Genomic DNA, 18925 nt, shown 5'->3' with positions numbered 1-18925 from the left:
TTCTGGCCCAAACCCAGCTCATCAAGCAGCCAAACCCGTTGCCCACCCCTAGCCACAAGGGGTTTGATATAGTGGGAGGAATACTTGGCTACTTGGAGCGTGGTTATGGTTCCATTCTCACGGGCGTCAGCCTCTTGCATATACGAAAGGAAAAGGGCATTGTGCTCCTTTCTCGTGCCGAAGCAAGGTGACTTCCTCAGGGAAAGGAGTGTGCCACGGATTTACACCATTGAGAAAGCGACAATAAGTATGGCCGACATAGCCGACATGACTTTCCCTTATGAGAGGTTTGTTTCGATCACATGATATTTGAAATATCATCCAAATGTGATTTCAAATCTCATTGACCCACCAACCAAACAAAAAAAGTTGTTGCCCATGAGAAACCAAATCAAATATGATTTGGTTTCTCTCAACCCATGAGATTTCGAATTCGAAATCACGTTCAGTTACCCATGAAAAAAGAAATATGAACGTTGGGCAAACCCCAATGTCTTTTGCATAGGCTTGAGGTTTCAATCCAACCAGGTAGCCGGTGGATTTCATGTGCCTCATCGGACTTCCTGCAAAAAAAAAAATATGAACGCAGAGTACCTCACTGAACTTCTTGAAATATGAACTTAGGGTGCCTCGCCAGACTTCCTATGCTTCGTCGGACCTCTGATGTCCTCTGTGTGACAGAAGGCCCTGCCCTCCCTGTGATGGAAGAGGGGTTTAGTTTTTTTTTCAGTTTTATTTTTTATTGTTTCGGTTTTGCTATTTTTTTCTTATTTTATGTTTTTTTGAGATTTTATTTCTCAAGTTAAACAAACATGATAATTGAAACCACGCATGATTTTGAATCTGATGAGACTTCAAATATCTTGTGATTTACTGTTGTTGTTTGAAAAACGCAACCAAAAGTATCATAAAAAAAGAAGGGTGCCTTTAAAGTTTTAAACTCGACTCTCTATCCAAAGCTCGTGAGCTTGCTTTTTGAGGATTGACTCCTTGTTGGCTTGTTTCACAAAATACAGAAAATATCTCAAAATCAAGCCAACTTCATCACACCGCCGCTTATACAAAAAATCTCAAAATTTTCAATCTTTTAAACGTGCCTCGGTGCCGTTGGTGTCCTGTTTCTTAGACCACAAACTAATCGGTAACCGTCTTGTAAAAGTTGTAGGGCACTCCCCCAAGCCCCATTTCAGGGTTGAAAAAAACAAAAAACTCTATAGCGCTCCTTCCTACCCTGGATTCTCACATGGTTCTGGTTTGAAAGAGGGGATAGAAGAGAACCCATCAAATGAATTCTCTTTCCACCCTGGATTCTAACATGGTTCTGGCCTGAAAGAGGGAAAAGAAGATAACCCAAACCTGCAAATTACCACGACCACCCACCAAATGGCGTTGGTACCGTGCCCTCAACTCATTCAATTCCCCTCTGCACACCCAACATCCGCAGTATCCCCGAGAGGAAGAGTTACCGCATCGACTCCAAGGGTCAAAACATCGATACCCATATGCTGCAGCAACCAAGACGCGAGGCTCGCGGCGGAGCTGAGAGCGGAGACGATGAAGCACAGAGTCTCCGGGATTCAGAGAACGGAAGCCATGAAGAAAAGCAGGGCCCTTCTGTTTGGCGCCCTGTGCGAGCACGTGGGTCTCAGAGCAGAGGATATGAGGAAGAGATGGGCGAGCCTCAACGACTCAGAGAAGGTAGACTGCCTCAAGACCTTCGTGGCAGAGTGGGGTGCCCCTTTTCACCCTCTGTCCCTCAAATCGGTAAGGTTGATTGTTGATGAACATGTCTCTGAAGGGTACCCTTCTCCTCCTCCTGCTTCTCAGCCATCACCATTATTATCTTTTGCTGCTCTGCAGAGGCTGAAGGATTTCCTGTCTATTGGCAATAACTAGTTTACTTTCTGCTTTTTCGTCTCTTTTTACGGGCACCATCTTCAAGTTGGTGAGTTACTATGCGTGTATTTATTGGAATCTGGTAAGAAGTAAAGATGGTGGGTGACGGTGTACAATGTGTTATTTAATTTGACAGGATAAGAATCCTGGATTGTTTTTGTGATCGAATTTCTGTTCAATTATTGTATAGGACAGAAATATGATATCTTTTCTTGTCATGCTTTGATCCTTTCTTATTTTCTTTTCTTTTTTTTTTCGCTTTTCTTTTTTATGTGATTCTGCAACTGCCACAATCAACAAAACAGTTGATCCCTTGTATGTGAACTTATTGAGTTCTGACAAGCAAGGAAATTATTAGTCTTACCCTTGGAATTGCTTGGTCTTGCTCAATTTTTAGTGAGACTTGTTATCTCTACTCTCCCTTGTGCATCAAATTTATTGATTTCTGACAAGAAAGGAAATGATAAGTCTTGCTCTTGGAATCGCTTGGTCTAGATTGTTGGTGAGAGTTGTTACTTTACTTCTACTGTTCTGCCCTTTTGTGACTCACGAAATCACTGTTGATGATTAGAGAAATTATTGTTGAAGAGTGCTGAACTTTATCATTGCATGTGATGGATATTTTTCAGAAGCAGATATCTGGATATTAGTTTTAGGAAAAAGTTCAACTATCTATGGCAGGCCATGACTACAACCAATGTTACAGGGGCTAGCGATCCTTGTGATTCTGCCTTCATTGAATCGAGATCTATTTAATAAGTTTAAAAGAGGAAAAAGAAAACACAACACTGTGACATAAAAAACCACGATCTCTGGCACCAATTATTTATTCAATGATTAAGGGCCCCAGTTTAATTGTTTTTTGATCCCATTTCCCCCTCACTTTCATTGCTTTAAATGTTAGACAGCACCATATGAACAACTTTGAGGCACATGGGCAGTGTACATTTATAAGGACCCTCCTACCTACCTCTCCAATCCATGCATTGTTTTGAAAATTAAAAAAACAAAGCCTTTCGACCAAACCAAAACCTGCATTCCCTAGTCAAAGTGTAAAACCCAAGTTTTTCATAAAAAAAATTGGATCTGGGTCGGATCTAACCCGGACCCGTTAACCTGCTAGGGTTATAAACAGAGGGGGGACGAGGGTTTTTTTTCTTTTAAAACCCTTTTCCCTCCCTGCAGCCGCGCTCCCCCTGTTCCCCCTTCTTCTGAAAAAAAGGGAAAACCCCTTTGGGGTTTCTCGATTCATGCCCTCCCCCGTGTCTTTAAGAGAACATGCAGGGGAGAGGCCTCTCATAATGAAAGGCCTCCCCTCCCCTTCCCCCCCCCCCCTCTGCACCACATGACCCATCTCCCCTTCTTTGCCGACGACCTCCGTCCTCGCAGCATCGTCGGAGCCCTGATGCCGTACTCATTCAGGTAACCCCCTAGATCTCTCTCTCTCTCTCTCTCTCTCTCTCTCTCTCTCCCTACTTGCCCCACCTCACACTACAAGAAAAATGTTAATTAGCGAAGGTTTATTTTTTTCGCAATTTTGCCATGAATTAGTGAGAGAAAATTAGTCATTCCTAAAATTAGAATTAGTTGCAGAATTTGCGACGGAAGCATTCTGTCTCAAAATCCATCACTAATTAGCGATATAAATGTTTCGTCTAAAACTCCATCACAACTTAGCGACAGATGAGCGACATAAATTTTTGGTCGCTAATCCGTCGCTAAGTAGCGACAGATTTTGAGACATAATATTTCCATCACTAATTTTCGATATAAAATGCTGCAGCTAGGACACAAAATTAACTCTGCTCTCTCTCTCTCCCCCTCTTTCGTCGATCGCCGTCGCGCTGCTTGCCATCTCCGCACTCGCTCTTCGGCGACCCATCGACGATGCCCTCTGGATACCTCATCCCCTGCGTCCAGCTCACCCTCTTTGCCTCGCCGGCAACCCCACCTCCCTCTCTGCCCTCGTCCCTCTTCACCCTCTCTCCTCTCCCGTCTGAGCTGCAGCCTTCGGCCGACAACTGTCGGAGTCCCCCCCCCCCCCCCCCACACACACACACACCTGCGACCCTCGCCGACCTCCTCTTCTTCCTCCCCCTCTCTCTCCCTGATTGTGCCTCCCCTCTCATTGTCACCCTCGTCCCTCTTCGCAGTCTCTCCTCTCCCGTCCGACCTCCAACCTCCAACCGGTAGTCGTCGGAGTCCCCCCCGCCTTGCGACCCTCCCTCGTCGACCACCTCTTCTTCCTCCCCCTCTCGTCTTCCTCCCTCTCTGGCAGCCTCACCGTGCCTTTAATAGGGCACAGAGGGCCGAACCCTCTCTGCCTTCCTCCTCTCTCTCCCCCACTGCGCCTCCCCTCTCATCGTCGCCCTTGTCCCACTTTGCCCTCTATCCTCTCTTGTCCGACCTCCAGCCTCCGACCGACAGTAGTCGGAGTTCCCCCCCAACCCACCTGCGACCCTCGCCGACCTCCTCTTCTTCCTCTCATCTTCCTCCTTCTCCGTTAGCCTCAATCACTCTCTTCTCCCTTGACCCACGTCGGTGACCTTGTCGTCAGTCATCTCCTGTTCCGGTAGCCTCGCTCTGCAGTCGACCCATAATCGGATTCCCTTTGCTGGTGAGTCTGCAGGTATACAACCTCTCTCTCTATGCCAGGCGGTGGCGAAACGTTGCTCCTGCCGTATATAAATATGCATTGCAGGTATATAGTTAAGCTAATTGCACGATCCTTAGTGCTAAGCATTGCATGCGGTTAAAAATGCAATGCAAAAAAAAAATACAAAGGCAAAAACAATGCAAATCGGGTAAATACCTGTGGTGAGTAAGTGATGCAAGCGCATCACATGTTATTTACTTTCTTGGATGCAACACTTTCCTATTCACACACTTAGTTGTGGATATCTAGGACTGCTTTGCTAAAGTTCGGAGATCATGCTGAGCATGATTTGAATGTATAGAAATAGAAGTGCTCTTATTTTTGTAGTTTGGAGTCCATACTAGTCATGATAGTAGTTAGCAGAATATTAGAGTGTGTTTGCTGCAGGTACATGTTTGACATTATTGTGATATGAATGATTGAATGTATTATAATGTTTGACGTGACTGTATCCATGCTTGCATGAAGTTATTTTCGAATTAATTATGCCCTCCATGTGAAATTATATTATGAAAACATGCTTAAATTGAATGTATCATGTTTATTAATGTGATTTCATCTTTCTAAATATATTTATGATATATATATATATATATATATATATATTAAATTATTATATCTATTAACAATGCATGATAAATTTGATATTTTTTTCATCGACGCATTATTATGATTCTCTTTTAACTGATGAAGATAATATCCATAACATTATAGGATAAAATGACTGCAAACTATGAATGAATGTATCATAGGATAGTTGATAATGAGGTGTCGCTTGAATATATGGATGGTGTTGACAGTTTTATTGAATTTGCAATGGTAAATGTCAGTACACTGAATCACATCGGTCGAATTAGGTTCCCATGCACGATGTGTAAGAACAATCGATTTGTAGAACCTCATGGTGTTAGACATCACCTATACAAGAAGGGTTTTGTGAGTGGTTATCAGAATTGAATGCTTCATGGTAAAGAATTTTGGGACAATTTTGACGTACGGGTGGATGTGGTGTATGATAATCCATATGTGGATTTGATATTTGATGTCGCAGGACCAGAACTGGATTCTGCTATGGGTCTTAGTGATGTACTAACTAGGGTAGAGGAAGAAACATCAAACGATACAGCTAGTAGATTTTATGACTCACTTAGAGATGCTGATGAGCCACTGAAGAATGGTTGCGAGAGTCACACTATCTTGTCTATAGTTCTTCAACTACTTAATTTGAAGTCAGAGTATAATTTGAGTCAATCATGTTTTGACCGTATGTGCTCTATTGTGAAGACTATGTTGCCTAAAGATGAGAAATTGCCACAAAATTTCTATCGTGCGAAGGTTATGATCAACGCTATAGGTATGGGGTATCAAAAGATAGATGTTTGTCCAAATCACTGCATGTTGTATTTTAAAGATCAAGTAAATAGCAGATCATGTCCATCATGTGGGCATCCTTAGTTCAAGCCAAAAACAAGATGCAATGCTAGCACGAGGTCAAAAGAAGTGACATACAAGTCACTCCACTACTTCTCTCTCACCCCTAGATTGCAACGATTATATATGTCTTCGAGGACTGCTAAACACATGAGATGACATGCAAATAAAGTTCGACATGATGAAGACAAGATCACGTATCATGTTGATGCGGAAGCTTGAAAGCACTTTGATCGTACTCATCAGACCTTCACAATGAAAGTGAGAAATGTTAGGCTAAGTTTTTGTACAGATGAATTTAATCCATTTGGGGGTAGATCAACCTCATACTCGTGTTAGCCAGTATTTGTCACCCCCATACAATCTTCCTCCAAGCTTGCGTATGAAGCGTCAAAATCCTTTTTTGTCTCTATTGATCTCTGGTCCGACCTCTCTAGGCCAAAATCTTGATGTATATTTAAGGCCATAAATTGATGAACTGAAAATACTGTGGGATGACAGTGTTCTCACGTACGATGCCCACAAAAAATAAAGCTTCAATATGAAGGTTGTTGTTTTATGGACAATTAGTGACTTCCTTGCGTATGATATGTTATCTAGTTGGAACACACATGAGAGGTTGGCATGTCCGTGCTGCATGGAGAATATAAAATCTTTTAGATTGACGCATGGACTGAAACCGTGCTGGTTTGATTGTCATCGTCGATTTCTACCCAGTGATCATCCGTTTCGATGACAAAGGAATGCGTTCTGAGTAGGCACAACTAAAATAAAATGTCCACCGACACAGTTGTTTGGCATAGAGATTTTAAGATGATTGCTATACTTTCCATATGGACTGACAGATGCCCGTAGTCTGATGTTCTTCCTTGGATTTGGGAAGGATCACAATTAGACAAAAAAATCTATATTTTAGGAACTACCATATTGGCTTACCTTATTGATACGACATAATTTGGATGTGATGCATGTGGAGAAAAATATGTTTGATAATGTTTTGAATACGATAATGAATGTCAAAGGAAAAATGAAGGATAATCTGAAGGCCCGTATGGATTTAAAAGTAATATATAAAAGACCAGAATTGGAACTCGAAGAGTATAATGGCAAAGTACTGAAACCAAAGCTAAGGTACGTGCTTGGACCAGATCAAGTAAAGGAGGTATGTCAGTGGTTGAGACAATTGAGATTTTCAGATGGATACGTCTCTAACATTGCTCGGGCTGTGAAGATAGATGAGAGACAAATATATGGATTGAAGAGCCATGATTGTCATATCATTATGCAACAGTTGATTCTCCTAGCATTCCATGATATGTTAGACAAACCTATATGGGGGGGAGGGTATTATCCGAGTTGAGTAGATTTTTTAGAACATTGTGTGCATCAGAAGTTTTAGTAACTGAGGTAAAGAATCTCGATGATTTTATCATCACTACTATTTGTCAGCTAGAGAAGATATTTCTGCCAACATTTTTTGATGTTATGAAACATGTGATCATACATTTGCCATATGAACTTAGGGTTGATGGTCTTGTGCAATATCGATGGATATAACCATTTGAAAGGTATATTTTTATTTATACTTTTCTCTCTAATGCTATTGGGAATTTATTATATTATGATATGTATATTATTGATAGATGCATGTTTGACCTAAAAAAAAAGGTTCAGAATAAAGCAAGAGTGGAGGGTTCAATTTATGAGGCATACACTTTAAAAGAGATTTCAAATTTCTCATCTATGTACTTTGAACCTCATATTCCAACATGTTACACTTGCCCACCTCGTAATGATGATGGAGAACAATTTACTGTGGCTGACAAACTAACGACATTTAAGCGACTTAGGCATGCCTTTGGCAGTTGCCAGTCAAGACTCTTGGAAGATCGAGAGCAAGACGTAACACAAATCTATATTTTTTTAATTGCTCAACGATCGACCCCTACATAGAGTAAGTATACTTAATATGTAACACTAAGTTCTATACGTGTGTACATGGTTCAATAATATAAATATTTGTTAAGTGCAGACGATTAGATTTGGAGTTGCGGAGAGAACTTCCACATCTCACTAATTTAGAAGTACATAAAGAACCGACAAATTTTTTATGGGATCACTCTCCGGCAGCCCACCAGTCGACGAGACCCGACTGCACTCTTTGCCAAACCTTCTCATCGATGGGACCAGTTCGACGAGCACCTCTCTGGATCCCTGCTTCCACCTTCCTTGCCCGACCCCCCCTTCATTTCTTTCTTCTTCGTCTGACTCCCTCCTTTCGACTTGTTCGATAGGCAGGGGCTTCGACCCCTGTCATATGTTGCTTCCGTCAGGCAGGGGCCACGACCCCTGACCTGCGATTATTCCGATAGCCAGGGGCCTTGGCCCCTGCTGTTTGATGGTTCTGACGAGTAGGGGGCATGCACCACCTTTCGGTAGAGGGCTTTGCCCCCACCACTTGCTCTCTGGCAGATTGGCAGGGGTTGAGCCCCTGCCGACTGAGTTCTTTTGGTGGGTCGACAAGGGCCGAGCCCTGCCACCTCTTTGGATAGACACGACATGGGTTAAGCCCCTGCCATTTCCTTGCCTAACTGACAGGTCAACAGGGGCTGAGCCCCTGTTGCCTCCTATGATTTCCAACTAATCGGTAGGAGCTAAGCTCTATTGTTTTTTGCCTTCTGGCAGGTGGAAACAGCCTAGCCTGCCCCTGTCCGCGATGTGAGAAGATTGGTAGAGGGTCGGGCCCCTACCACCTTCTGTCACCGTCAGATGCCCTATCGGACTGGCATCCCTTGCTTGATGTCGGGTTGGATTAGGCTTACAGTTGAGTCTACCCAACCCCTTTTATTTCTTATTTGAGTTACTATTTATTTGTTCTTCGCATATTGCACGATGAAGCACACTCGCGTCTTGTGGCCCGGGACATATATGACTACGTTCAACGATGTGAACAACCTCAAAACCCTCAAGGTAGGGGAAAATTGTGCAAAAGGGCTAAGCTAAATATGCCTAGTTGTACTTTATTTCTTTCCTGTACTTATCTGCTTTGAGTATTTACTTGCCTGCATGCTTATTGGTCGAGGTACAACTTCGTATCTCATGCCATATTTGCATATTTACTTGTTTTCTTAGATATTTGACCGATATATGATTTTGTACCTCGTGCATTGCTTACACATTTATTTGCTTGCCAATCTTTTTGGCCGATATATGGTTATGTATCTCGTGTATTTTGCTTATATATTTTTTGCTCAATGTGCGATTTCACACATCGAGTATTGCTTAGTACTTGTCATGCTATAATGTGCATATGCTCGCAACTGTTCTATACATGTAAATGCAGTCTTTTATATATCATATTTTCGCTCATCTTCAAAGGATGCGAGTTGTGTTTGTGCACAACAGTTCTCTTTAAAAGGTTTTCTTATGCGAATCTAGTTTTCAAATGCATTGTTTTGCAAAAGCAAAGATTGCAAGTCTCGTCGGTTGCAAAAGTGCAATTAAGTTTTCCCAAGTCGGCATTTTCGAAAAGAAGGTTTTACAATTATAATTTGATATGACTCGAAAACTCTGAAAAGGGTTACAACTTCTCGAGTGCCCAACCTTGCAAAACAAGCTTGAAGGTTTTGGGAGTTTCGATATAACAGTCAAGTCTCCCAAATTGACATGTCTTTGGAAAACGAAAGCAAGATCTGTAGCGATCTCCTACATGCAATATTGTATTGTCACTCCAAAAGAGAGAATACGACATCTGATTATTTTTTGATTTGTATTGAATCTTAGCATAATTTTTGTGTTGGGGTTTCTGTTGGGAAACCTATACCCCTTTCGTCGTAATGTACTTATAGACTTGCATGACATGGTAGTACTATGATGATCGGATGAGAAATCCGAGGCGATCTCGTATCATGCAATATGTCATTGTTGTTAATATAATTTAAAAGACATGATCTAGTCAAACTGAATAATTATTGTATCACTTTTTTTTATGAAAGATAAGTGTTAGGGTTTCTTTTAAGAAACCGTTCTCTTTTTTATCATAGTTGTACCTTTTGATAGGTATGGCCGTACCTTTTGATAGGTACGACCATACCTTTGGATAGGTACGTCATGTTGGTGTTACGATGAACGGGTGAGAGGTCTGTGGTAACCTCGAAACGTGTTTTGACACATTATTGTAATCATATGATGTTGTTATTTTTCTAATAGGCAAGAGACTCATAAGGGTCTAAAGGACCAGAGCATGACGAGTTTTTAACTTGAATGGATACACCATGTATTATTGGCAAAGCAATGTTGTGGGGATTTTCTTTGAGAAATTCATACCCCTCTTATCGTAGTTGTACTTTTGAACATGTTTGTTGCATACTACAATGAGTAGGATGAGAGGTCTATGTCTACCTCAAACGTGCAATGACACGTATTTGAGACCACAAAATAGTAACGTTTTTACCCTCACAATAAGTTGACCCCTCTTATCGTGGTTGTACTTTTGAACAGGTACGTTGCGTACTGCGATGAGTAGGATGAGAGGTGTGTGGTTGCCTCGAACGTGCACTAACACATATGAATCACCTAATGATGACGATTTTGCCTTCACGGGCAAGATGCTCGAGTAGGTCTAGCAGTCGAGAGCATGTAGAATGGGACAACGGTTAAGAAACCTCCGTCGTGCCCATTCGACCCCCTGATTCCCACCAAGAGAGAGGACGGGATGATACAAAACTCTGATGGACATGTCATTAATGGTTATTTCGGGCAAAAGACTCGGCTACCCTAGTCATCAAAGTTAGAAAAAATGAGCTACAAAAGATAGCTTTCAGACAACTTCTGCAGAAGTTTGAATGCATCCATGGGCCACCTATGCCTTTGGGGATTTACTCTCTTGGTCACTGGCCATCCCCTTAGGACCAGACTCAGTCAGCCATCCGGGTTATCTAAAACACAATAAACCCCCAAACTGGTCTCAACTATTTCTACGTTCGTGCCTTACGCGTACCCGCCTGGTCAACTAATATTGAAATATAAGTTAATTTATTCATATTAGTTGAGATGTGTGTGTTGTGACATGATTTGCTTGTTTACTCAATAGTTCAATATACTACTCGTTTAATTATACACACTTGTTGTAGTGTTACACTAGTTCTTTGCTAGCAATAACTAGCTGCTTGAACTAGTTAAATGCTTATGATATTTTGCTAGTTGCAATATGATGCATGTGACTTACTTTATTACTTGGTTAAACTATTCATGCTTGTTGTAATGTAGCACTTGTTGGCTTGAGTCTCTTATAATCAATGTGACTGCTTACAACTTGTAATCTACGAACTGTTCACATTTTATGGCTAATGCAGTTGCTTGATTGTACAATTGCTCTGTCTATACCTTATGATTGGTAGAATTGCTTGCAATGTAATGGCTTACAGCTTGTAATTTATGAACTGTTTACAACTAGAACTATTATAGTTGTTTATCTTATAAGCTGCTTACAGTCTGTGATTAATATAACTATTGTCATGTGATTGCCTGCCGCGTATAACTTATAAATTGTTTTTTGTGAAATTGCTTATAGCTTGTGGTTTACGAACTGTCTACACCTTGTAATTAATAAAACTGTTTGTTGTATAATTGTTTAAGATTAATGTATTTACTTATCGTGAAATTGTGTATGTCTTATGTGAAATGAACTATTACCTTGTGATAGTTGATAGCTTACTTGATTTTATAATAAATTACTCACATTAAAAACTTTTATTTGTTTGCATACTTAATTGTTTATGTTAGAAATACTTATTCATTTGCATAGTCTGTTGCACATGCTTGATATAATTTATCTCTTATTCTAAATTGTTTATTTCAGTTCTATATTGTCTCACTTGTGTGCCTACTAATTTTTCATGAAACTGATCCAATTTATGGGCAGGTGATGTTTTCGGACTGCGATGACACAATGGTGTGATGAGATCAAGATGAGACTCTTTTCTTGACGTTTCGCTTCTTAGGACATTTCGATAGATTTGCATTACAGTTTTCCTGAAAATCTCTTCTTTGTATAAGTCTTAAACTATTAAAAATTATATTTTTATAATCTATTCAATTTTTTAAATGTACGGTGTTGCAAATCCGTTGTGCAAGAGAAAGTTTGCGCTGTTATGCGACCAAGGTCCCTTGACTTGCTATTTCAAACAAGATTTTTCCGTTAAACTTCTATTTCCAACTCCGATAAATGATTTATTTCAAAGCTTTCAAACTTTTCATAAAAAGTTACAAGTCTTGGATTTTGAGGCGTTACAAAAAAGACTATCTATGATAAATTAATTATTAAGATAAAATGATGCTAGTTGAAGGGTATATTATCTACACAATTATCTCCCAACTATCTTTTTAAACTTTAATTTTGGCTGTTGGTTGTCCTAACAGTTGCTAGTTTCCTTCTCTGCACATGATTCAACCACGATGGTGAAGGATGAGAGAGAGAGAGTTGTATCATCTTCTGAGGGCCATAATTGTGGTCCTCTTCTCAAACGTTGTCGTGGCACCCATGAGGCTGGGGCCACTCATGCCAGTTTCTTGCACCGTGGCTTCCAGAATTGAATTGGGAAAGTTGAATCTGTCCCTCATTGCTTGAGTTCTTTTACATCAACAGATCGAACTCAATCAATTAGATAATTCCTTATCATATATAAATTTTACATGTGACATAGACAGATTTGGACTGTTACTGGTTTGGATCTGAAATCCCCATGCCAGATGTTACCTGTTTGGCTAAGCACACTGGAAGAGCGTACTGCGTCTAACTAATCGATAGTTGGTCATTCAAATATCTCAACAAAATCCTATATATTTACATCACTAGCATTTTCCATTCTTAGATGCTGTCAGATTCCAATATCTCAACAAAATCCTATATTGACTTCAGAAAATATTCAACACCCATGAAACAAAATGGCATTTTCCATTCTTAGATGCTGTCAGATTCCAATTCCCAACCTTGCTGGTGTTGGAAAAAGAAGTGTATTCAAGCTGCATAGATTGTTTTAATAGTTATTTTCAATAAACAAAATATATCATTAAACCTCTTTCTTTTATAAAAAAAATGTGAATTCATTTTATAAGCTGTAAGGTTGAGCCTAATGCAAATGTTTGATGTAAGCATCCCTTGATAAAAGATTTCACTCGTGTGTCCGCAGTTTTTATAATTGTTTAAACCAAAGTATTATGTATCAGTTTTGGATACTCATTTAATATGCATTTCATCCCAATTACTTGGCCAAATAATTGTCAACGTTTTTTATAATCTTTTTCATATTTATGAAAACCATGCATTTTTTATTTTAGAAGTTTTTGCAAAGATAGTCAGTGGTATGATTAGACTAGTGTTTAGATTGGGTTAAGATCAAGATCTCAATGATATCATCAGTCTAGATAGGGTGAAAATTAGTTAGGTTTGTCTTTTTACGAAAATAAGTTTACATAATTGAGTAAAAGAATTTTCCTTTATAATCCCTAAATATATATTTACACGCATCATTTAACTAAAGATAAGGTATAAATGATCAAGAGAAATATAGATATTATGGTTGCCTGTTGGAACTTTATTAATAATCTGATAACTACAAAAGGATTGCACATGTTTGTTATTCCTCTGGAACTTTTATGTTTCAATTGCATTATCACCAGTAACAACTAAATATATCTTAATAACCTTATATCGATGCTTTATATGATGTATGTATGAATTCTAGAATTTGATTAAAACCACCCTCACTGAGTTTGGTTGGAGTGAGCTTCGAAAATGGGTTGTGTCTGGTTCAAGACCACTTGTATTCAAGGACGAGTACAAACTTTAAGAGGGTGTTTGATTGCCATGGATTTTTAAAGTGATCCGCTGACATGCGGATCAAGGCGTGGGCTCCATGTCTTGATCCCACTCACTCTCAAACGAGGAAACACAGATTTGAGGATCTGAGATCTTCATTTTACTGGAGATCTTCAGATCTTAGTTCTGGGGATCTCTGGTCTGAGATTATGCCAATCTAAATCTAGGTGACTTTTGGTAGCAGGTTTAATGTGGCAGGACCCATGCCTTCACGGATGCACAGACTATTGTACCAGATTCAGTTGGATGGGGCTTATAGACTACTTGTCTAAGAAAGGATGTCTGATTCAAATATATAGGAAACAGACCCTTCCTTGGTCCAATTAAATATTCAGCTTTCAGCTTGTGGTAAGTGATTCATATATAATTTAATTCCAAAACTTGCTTAGAATATTTCCTATCCCCCCTCCCCCCCCCCCCCCCCCCCCTTTTTTTTTTGTTCAATTCCAAAGCAGAGAGGAAGGGGGTGACTATTTTTGGTCTAGCAAAATTTGCAAATAATTATATTTTTCTTTGTGATATTCTTCATGGCGTTGATTAGAGATTGCTAGGAAAGACTGGTTTTGTTTATTTTAAGTTGATTAAAAACAGTTTTAGGCTTACTTCAAGCTAAACTTTTCCTCATTGGCTCTTGGATAGGCACTTCACTTGGGATCCACATGGTCTGTGATAGAAAAAACTGTTTGGGAGCAGGGGAATGGGAATTAGGAAGTGGTTTTTTCAAATTTTTAGAGGATTTAGAAAGAATAAAGAGTAAGAAGCCGAATGCAGAGTTGATATGGAAAATTGTATGACCATAAGAATCAAGATTTCTGAAAGAATCGCGATTTCAGTCATGCGAATCGGAATTTCCATGTAAACGAATGGGGATCCCCATCTCAAGAGAACCAATATGGGATTCCCAGTCATGGGAATCTAGACTCAATCTGAGTAGGAAATGAGATTTTCATATCATGAGAATCGGGATTCCCATCACTAAGAATCATGGTTCTTGATCTATTCTACTTCTACTTTTTTGGGAATCATGATTCTCATTTGGTTGCCAATGAAAGCTGGTGATGTGCAGCAATTGTTTTCTTTTCCTCTTCTTTTTACTGCTCAAGTATAAACATACGATACAACATACTTTTTGTGGACCCTAGACATTGCAGTAAGTTTGCTTCAAACTCTGTGGATCTCGGGATGAATGGCTGCATTAAGAAATCATTGATAATAATAATAATAATAATAATAATAATAATAATCCAAGTAGGCCCAAGAGAAGGTACATAGATGCCAATGCAAATTGTGAAGTTCATGACACTTCCAATCTCGACCACATTGCCTAAACTAGAAAATTAGACCAACGTCCAAACATTAATTAACTCATGCAACAACCAGTTGCAGCTGACCCACTTGTCCGGATCCATTTGGGTCTAGCCTCAGACCTCGCAAACCCAACGTGGCCCTCGCCTACTTGTCGAATTTTGCCAAGGATGCAGATTGCGTGCCCGATTAAATTAAAACCATATCTCAAATTGTTTAAGGTAAAGACATCATAATCTTGCCAAACAAAGGTGATCTTGGGATCTTCCATGTGGTTTTTTCATCTTTAGTGGTAGGAATTCAGACTCGGATCATTAATCATAGAAAAGTATCAGACCCCACTACCCCATAATTAAAATACTAATATGGTCCATTGATCCCTTCTTAATTCTTCTATTTTAGAACCCACCCCACTTGTTTCTATTGGGGTAAGTCAAAAAGTGGGGTGCTCAGTTTGGCACCCCAAAAAACAAGATCTTTGGGATCTAACAAGCAGCAGCCCATGGTGTGCGTCCAAAGGCAAAAGCATGTGTCTCTCTAGGAACCCCTTGTTTATTTATTCTTTATTAAATACTATTTTATCTCATTTATTAGTTTTAATAATTGACCAGCAAAAACAAAACTGACATAAATATCGAGATGTGCAAAATGATAAGCATTGAGGGACGGCTTGAATTGAAGATAACCGTTGAGGTGGTGATGGGTCCCACCTCTCTAGCAAACGTACAATTTGGTCACACACGAGATTGATGGTGAGCTTATGCTTTTCGAAAAAAAAAAGAAAGAATATATTTCCATCCTTTTTTTTGTATTTTAGTTTGATTGGAATATAAGAAAAAAAAATTCGAAATTTCATTGTCTGGTTTTCCCTTGCTCAATGCTAATTTGGACGGTCCAACAGTCAGCAGCTGACGTGTCCCGCCGGATGCAGCGGGGCCCGCCGCGTCACATCATGCCGTGATCGACGTGGATAACCATGCGGTCTCTTTGCCACGTCGGCAACGGCTTTAAACAAAAATTACAGTGTCAAAAGGTTATTTTGACCTTTTTGTCCACCTTCTCTCTCTCTCTCTCTCCTTTTCTTTTAAAGGTTAAGCAAGCTACCCAACATGATTCGAACCCGAGATCCCTCATTAAGAGTTCAAATGCTAAGAAGTCGAGCCAATCGTATTTGACCTCCTTTACACTTATATTATGAAGATATACTTATTTCCCATGAAAAAAAAAAGACAAAAAAAGGGAAGTTGACTTCTATGCCCATTGATGGGGTTTGACTTCTTGACTTTACATGGACAAAAGAAAGAAGTTTGACTCTTGTGTCCAATGATGGGGTTTGACTTTTTGAACCCTACTTGGGCTTCCTAAAAGTCAAATCTTTTTTTTGGGTTCTTCTACTCTACCTAAATTCAAACTTTTAATGCACACAAAAAAAGTGGGGTTTATCCTTAATAAAGTTTGCCTTCACAAAGTCAAAAAGCAAAGCATGGATTCCACTAAATCAAATCCATATTAAATATTTTCTTTTGTGCCTATCCACTCTTAGGGCTGGTAAACAAGCCAAACTAGCACAGCTTGAAGTAGCTAAACGAGCCGAGGTCGAACTAGGTCTTTTACAATAAAAAGTAGGTTGATTCAAAGCTGGAAGAGTAGGATTCGAACTCCAACCTAAATTGAGCTAAACGAGCCGAGGTCGAGCTAGGTCGTTTACATGAAAGATGCATTGTGTTAGTGAGAAGAAATAGTAGCATTTAACCAACAGGGGCTCCGCTCGTATGGTAGGAGCAGCTAGTGCACGTCACCTTGTGTTGGGACATTACAAGTTCAAAACCCAATGATATAATTGTATAAATGGTAGGGGTCTGCCTAACCCCAGCTTGCCTTTCAAGAAAAAAAAAAGTAGGATTTTAGACTCTAAACTTATTTCTTGCAAGCCAAAGACTTCAACTACATGTTATATATTATTCTATCTAGTATAAAACAAGAAAAATATTGGCTATCCTCGAGTGTACCGTGACGCTAAACAACCCATTGCATCACATATTCATAATTTTTTTTTATGGATCAAACCCTATGGATATGATCTATACTATTTGTTTAGTCCAAAACATGCATTATATTATCAGCTGTGTAAGCAAAATTTTTGAAGGCTGCAAAATTCAATGGTCCACAATGTGTCAATCTTATACAAGCCGAGCCTAGCCGAGCCGAGGCTCATCATGCTCACCATCTTAAGTGATCCATGATATGGACCGCCTGATGTTGAGAATACAAGTAGGGATGAAAGTGGGTCAGATCTACGATGGATCTTTTGCATTTTTTGGCTGTTTTGCATTCGACTTTTCATGTATTTAACTGTTCCAGATCTGATCCGTTTGCGTTCCCAAATAAAAGGACCGGGTACTCGGGTTACTTTTTTTTTTTTGGAAGAAATTAAAGCTGGGGTTAGGCAGACCCCTACCCGTTATTATTAAACATACCACTGAGGTTTGAACCTTTAATGTCTCACCACAAGGAGACGTGCACTGACAGCTCCTACCAACCACGCGCGGAAGACCCCTTACTATGTCCCGGATGGAGCGGTCTTGGTCTTGCATGATAAATGGGTCTGCCACCTTGTAACTAGGGGTGTCAACCTTGATTCACTGCTGTTAATCGGGTTCATGTAGTAATTGGACCTTTGGGTCTGGACCTGAACTCAGGTCTTAATCGGGTCTTATTATTTATCACCATACCCAGACTCTATAGGGTTTGGTTCGGGTTAGGTCTGGGTAAACCCAACCCGTTAACACCCCTAGTTGTAACCGTCTGGCCATCACTGTCACAGGTGGGGCTGGGAGGCCATCATCCAAAATTCACAATCCGGAAAGGACGCTCTCATCTTTAAGCCAGCCTCCCCAACTATCCTTATTAATGTTGGTCCAGAAAATAATATGGAAGCGGTGAGCCAATGTGATCAAAATCGGTTTCTGAATAGAATCGGTTTTCACCAAAAAAAACGGATCGACTCAAATGGAATCATTTTGAATTGGTCTATTTCAAAACTAAAATTCGATAACACACAAAAAAAAATTTATAAAATGAGAGCCTTGATTCACGGTGTATTGAGCTGATTCAATCGGATACAAGGGCTGAATTGACCGATTCGGATCGATGTCTAAGGCAAGCTGGGGTTAGGCAGATCCCTATCACTTATACAACTATACCATTGGGTTTTGAACCTGCAACGTCCCAGCACAAGGTAACGTGCACTAGCTTCTCCTACCATGTCTACGACATTGCTTCCACCCGCTTGGGAAAGATGTGATCAAACAATCAAAAGGGACAACGTTAAGCTCCAATTAGATGAGTTGGTGACATTTTATAAATTAGGTGAAGTATTTTGTGTGTCAAATAGATCCAAAAACTTAATGGGTATTGGTTCTGAAAAAACGGGTCCATACTCAATTTCAAAATCAGGCCATGGAGCCAAGTAAGGGGTGTCCTAATACCCGAATAAAAAAAAATACCCACATCCAGGCTTCAAACCGTTTATCGCGTACGGTGGCACCCAACCCTACCCTAAATATATTAACCCTACATTAAGGATGGCAGTGAACCGAAGGAAAATGAGCCCCGCCCCGCCTTGCCCCGTTTGAACCGAGAATGGAGGACATGAAACATGAATGAAGAAGAAAATCAAAACCCGTGCGAGAATGAAGGTAGGGATGGACTTATAATTAAGCCCATTGACATCCTTATATATAAATAGTGAGCCTCAA

General features: G+C 40.0%; 1 long non-coding RNA gene across 1 annotated transcript; it reads left to right on the top strand.

Annotated features, from left to right (window-relative positions):
• The first annotated feature begins 646 nt into the window (after positions 1–646).
• On the top strand, positions 647–2111 carry LOC149835419 (uncharacterized). Its single transcript, XR_016432321.1, has 2 exons — positions 647–1764; positions 1861–2111. It is a non-coding gene; the product is annotated as an uncharacterized LOC149835419 (long non-coding RNA).
• Positions 2112–18925: the final 16814 nt, after the last annotated feature.

This window comes from Nuphar pumila, chromosome 6 (assembly GCF_984573655.1).
Source record: "Nuphar pumila chromosome 6, dmNupPumi1.hap1.1, whole genome shotgun sequence".
In the NCBI taxonomy this organism is placed as follows: Eukaryota; Viridiplantae; Streptophyta; class Magnoliopsida; order Nymphaeales; family Nymphaeaceae; genus Nuphar; species Nuphar pumila.
Note: the sequence above shows the minus strand (reverse complement) of the source record. Positions and strands in the feature narration are given on the sequence as shown.